Genomic DNA, 5,231 nt, shown 5'->3' on the forward strand with positions numbered 1-5,231 from the left:
AATAAGGTGAATTCCCCTCCTGCTGATAAGCAGCAGCTTGCCAACACCCATATATTTGTTACTGGGCAAGTCTACTTGGCAATATCCATAACCTGAGAGCTCCCTATTACATTCACTGGTCTGAAAACAACTCATAACCCAACTGTTCTTCCAAGTCCTTTACCAGTTTTTCAAGCTTTCTATCAAAGGAAAGTTGGAATGTACTGCTTCTTGTCATCAACAGGCATTTCAAAAAGGGTAATTAACTAAAATCAAGAGTTCTTTGGTCAAGTTAGTAACAGGCTTCCCCATTGTTCTAAATCCCTTCATAATCCTTTTTTTTTTTTCCCAGTTTTTCCAGTGTGGCCTGGATTTTACAAACCGCCTCTTTCCTGGCCTGCCGGATGGAGTCCTGGCTCCCAGTTTCAACTGAATCCAGTTCCAGAAGTTCCTTGGTTAGCATCTCTTCCAGAAGCCAGTATGCTTTGTCTGTTTTCCTATGAACTCTTCTACTTCTTGCTCAAGATACTGGACCTTCTCCAGCACATGTATGTTTTTTTTAATGCTTGGGGGAGTCTCTTCATCTGAAGAAAAACACTCTTCAGCAAGATGATTACCCTGGTCTTGAGTGCTGGGATGTTCGTGAGTGGCATTACCGTACAGATGAGGTTCAGCACTCTACTGGACCTGGGAATCCTAAGGCTCCGAACTGCTGTCATTCACTGATCCCGAGGACTCATACTGATGAACACTGCAAGGAAAGTTGTGCCAGCTCATGGCTTGATCTGCTTGGCTGTAGGCATAGGAGGAGTCCTTAGGCTGTGGGGGTGGCAGTGAAGGAGGCGGCTGAGGAGAGCCCCTGCTGGGCCATGATGAAGTGCTTTCATTCATGTAGAGACTCCCCGGTGGTGCCGAGGGCACAGCTGAAGGCCAGGTGTACCGGGTTCCTATTCCATAAGCACCTGGAGGAGCTCATGAGTCCTCCTGGGGTCTTACGGTTGGTCCTAGTTGTGGAACACTACGATTACCATCCCCTTAAGGGTAATGGATACGCTCATTCCAGGGTTCTGTGAAGCAGGATACCCTGGAACCTGCCCCTCAAGATGGGGCGCTTCAGGCTGGCAGTCCTGCTGGGGGTACATCCAATGGAAGACTGGGGTTGGGCTGTTGCCAGCTGAATGGTAAGTGCTAGGAACCTCTGTGGAGTAATTGGTCTGAGCATACCCAGGTGTGGAATAGGCCCCAGGGTATGAGGCGGTATTTGTCCCCCGGCCAGTGGGGTATGGTAGGTCATAAACCCCATTTGTATAAGAATTCAAACTGGCTTTGCATTTCCCGTCTTCCAGGGTGTGTACTTGGGTAAGGAGCCCGAGGTCGGGCAGCAGAATTCCAATAGTTAGAATTGTAACTAGGATATAGTGGCTGCTCCTGGTGGCCTCCGCCAGCACGACCCGGCTCTGACCAGGCGCCTCCAGACGCCTAGTAGCCATTGCCGCCTCCTCCTTCCCCCGGCCTGGTGGTCTCCGCCGGGCCACCCCCGCGGCCCTGCCAGGAAATGGGAGGCTGGGGAGGCTCTGGGCGTGGGGGTAGATGGGCGCAGGCGGGTGCACCGGCTCGTCTCCACCCCCAGGCCCGTAGTAGCGGCCATAAGACAGGCCAGCATGGGCTCTGCCGCCCCCAGGCGCTTCCTGTCCGGCCCCCCATGGCCGGCCTGCCATGACCATTCTTACATGGATTTATATGTACACAGGTGAGTTTCACATGAGAAGCTGTATGGATTGGATGAAAGAGCGCAGGCTTCAAAGGCTATGCTGCTTCTGTTTAAATTTCCACGTTAACGCTTCAGTTCAGTTCAGTTCAGTTCAGTCGCTCAGTCGTGTCCGACTCTCCGCGACCCCATGAATCACAGCACGCCAGGCCTCCCTGTCCATCACCAACTCCCGGAGTACACTCAAACTCATGTCCACAGAGTCGGTGATGCCATCCAGCCATCTCATTCTCCGTCGTCCCCTTCTCCTCCCGCCCCCAACCTTTCCCAGCATCAGAGTCTTTTCCAGTAGTGTAATCATGGGCAACTTAGATGTTGAATCCGTATTATTCAGGGCCCAGAATATCAAGGTGAGGATGTAATAGTTAATTGAATAGGTATTGAAGAGCCACTAGAGAGTTTGAGGAGGACGTGATAAGATCAGATTGACGTTAGAATTTATTTGGAAATAGTGTAAACCGTGAATTGACCTAGGAAGTTGAGAGATTGGAAAGTCAGCCCATTCTATTAATACCAGCATTTCTGGATGTGTTACCCAAGTTTTCAAAGCATGAATTATTTCAAATCATATGGAATTTTGAAGGAAACATTCTAAGTAAAATAAGAATCTTTGTTTACCATTTATTTTTAACCTGGTAGTGATTCTTTTTTCCCCCCTATCTTTCTTAATTTTCTTTTCTGGCTTCCCAGTTTCTGGATCCCATAATGTATATTCATTCTCATTTAAGATTCTCTCTTTTTCTTCTCTCTCCAAAGTAAAAGCTGAAATCACTCACAGCAAGAGGATTATAATTGATCATCTCCCCAAATAAATCTTACTTTGAAACTTCATACTTTTATAGCTAAGTAATATTGGGTTGGCCAAAAAGTTCGTTGAGGAACAGCTTATGGAAACCTGAATGAACTTTTTGGCCAACCCAATAATACAGATGGTAGTGAACAATTAAGTAGTACAGAAAAGTTTACAATGAAAAGCAACAGTCTCTAGGCCTTGCTTGTCACACCTTCGGGGCATTTTCCAGGTGCTACCTCTTTAACCTTTTTTAGTTCTTTGGTTCTTTAGTTCTTTAATGTCTAAATAATATGCTTATGCATCTATTCTTGCTTTATCAACTTTAAATTATGTCTATTTACAACTTTATGAAAAATGTAAGTTTTATTCAATACTATTAACCCTAATTCCCATCTCTTACTTCTGTTTTTATTAATTGTGCAAACTGTATGATTTCCTGTTGATTGCTATTATAACTCAATAATATACATAAAGCTCCACTTTCTCCATATATTCCCCGTGTTATTATTATTGTTTTTATTGTTTGCTTTTTGCAGCTTTAAATAATGCACCTTAAACTCTATGTCATACCCTATCAAGTTTTAACTGTCATCTTTCTACTTTCTACACTGTGAGATGAATATATCCTCCCTTTTTTCTGTTTCTTCCTTCCACTTCTCACGTATCATCAGCTTTTCCTTTATTTATTTTACATTGTCAAGGCTGCTAAAGCTTTCATTCCAATTTGTAGTCCTGTTTAAGTATTTCATGCTTCATGTAAAGATTGTAAAAGGTAAATAGCAAAAACTATATCCTGGTGATGAAAATGTTATTAACTCTTCCGTCTACTAGTATTTACTTTTACTTGGACTGAATGCCATCAGCCTTGGATCCTTTAAAGAGAAATGTTCCTAGGAGCAAGGTAAACTCTAGTCTCATTTCTTACAGTTCATCAGTTGCTTCAAAACGTATAACAGTTTTTTTCAGTTTCCTATTAGTTTGACTAAAATTTAAAAACCTAGTAGAGGAACCTAGAGCCTATTACACAGAGTGAAGTAAGTCAGAAAGAGAGGAATATATATTAATGCATATATGTGGAATCTAGAAAGATGGTACTGATGAAGCTATTTTCAGGGCAAGAATAGACATAGAGACAGGCATAACAGACTTGTGGACACAGTGGGGGAAGGAGAGTTCAGCTCAATTAAGTCGCTCAGTCATGTCCCACTCTTTCTGACCCCATGGACTGCAACACGCCAGGCCTCACTGTCCATCGCCAACTCCCGGAGTTTACTCAAACTCATGTCCATAGAGTCGGTGATGCCATCCAACCATCTCTTCCTCTGTCGTCCCCTTCTCCTCCCACCCTCAATCTTTTCCCAGCATCAGGGTCTTTACCAATGAGTCAGTTCTTTGCATCAGGTGACCAAAGTATTGGAGTTTCAGCTTCAGCATTAGTCCTTCCAATGAATATTCAGGACTGATTTCTTTTAGGATGGACTGGTTTGATCTCCTCACAGTCCAAGGGACTCTCAAGAGTCTTCTCCAACATCACAGTTCAAAAGCATCAATTCTTTGGCCCTCAGCTTTCTTTATAGTCCAACTCTCACATCCATACATGACTACAGGAAAAACCATAGCTTTGACTAGACTGACCTTTGTTGGCAAAGTAATGTCTCTGCTTTTTAATATGCTGTCTCGGTTGGTCATAACTTTTCTTCCAAGGAGCAAGTGTCTTTTAATTGCATGGCTGCAGTCATCATCTGCAGTGATTTTGGAGCCCCCCAAAATAAAGTTTCTCACTGTTTCCCCATCTATTTGCCATGAAGTGATGGGACCAGGTGCCATGATCTTAGTTTTCTGAATGTTGAGTTTTAAGACAACTTTTTCATCTCCTCTTTCACTTTCATCAAGAGGCTCTTTATTTCTTCTACACTTTCTGCCTTAAGGGGGGTGTTATCTGCATATCTGAGGTTATTGATATTTCTCCCGGCAATCTTGATTCCAGCTTGTGCCTCATCCAGCATAGCATTTGGCATGATGTACTCTGCATATAAGTTAAATAAGCAGGGTGACAATATACAGCCTTGATGTACTGCTTTCCTGATTTGGAACCAGTCTGTTGTTCCATGTCCAGTTCTAACTGTCACTTCTTGACCTGCATACAGATTTCTCAAGAGGCAGGTGAGGTGGTCTGGTATTCCCATCTCTTGAAAAATTTTCCACAATTTGTTGTGATCCACAGAGTCAAAGGCTTTGGTGTAGTCAGTAAAGCAGAAGTAGATGCTTTTCTGGAACTCTCTTGCTTTTTCTAGGATCCAGTGGATGTTTGCAATTTGATCTCTGGTTCCTCTGCCTTTTCTAAATCCAGCTTATACATCTGGAAGTTCTTGGTTCATATACTGTTGAAGCCTGCCTTGGAGAATTTTGAGCATTGCTTTGCTAGCATGTGAGATGAGTGCAATTGTACAGTAGTTTGAACATTCTTTGGCATTGCCCTTTTGGGAGGTTTGGAATGAAAACTGACCCTTTCCAGTCCTGTGGTCACTGCTGAGTTCTCCAAATTTGCTGGCATGTTGAGTGCAGCACTTTCACAGCATCATCTTTTAGGATTTGAAATAGCTCGGCTGGAATTCCATCACCTCTGCTAGCTTTGTTCATAGTGATACTTCCTAAGGCCCACTTGAGTAAAAGAAGACAGATATTAAAGAG

At 43.6% G+C, this 5,231-nt stretch overlaps 1 pseudogene; it reads right to left on the minus strand.

Annotated features, from left to right (window-relative positions):
- Positions 1-295: 295 nt before the first annotated feature.
- Positions 296-1,703, minus strand: LOC129563830 (BAG family molecular chaperone regulator 4 pseudogene; annotated as a pseudogene).
- Between the last annotated feature and the right edge of the window lie 3,528 nt (positions 1,704-5,231).

The sequence above is a fragment of the Moschus berezovskii genome, chromosome X, assembly GCF_049115385.1.
Source record: "Moschus berezovskii isolate FMDL1 chromosome X, NW_MosBer_1.0, whole genome shotgun sequence".
In the NCBI taxonomy this organism is placed as follows: domain Eukaryota; kingdom Metazoa; phylum Chordata; class Mammalia; order Artiodactyla; family Moschidae; genus Moschus; species Moschus berezovskii.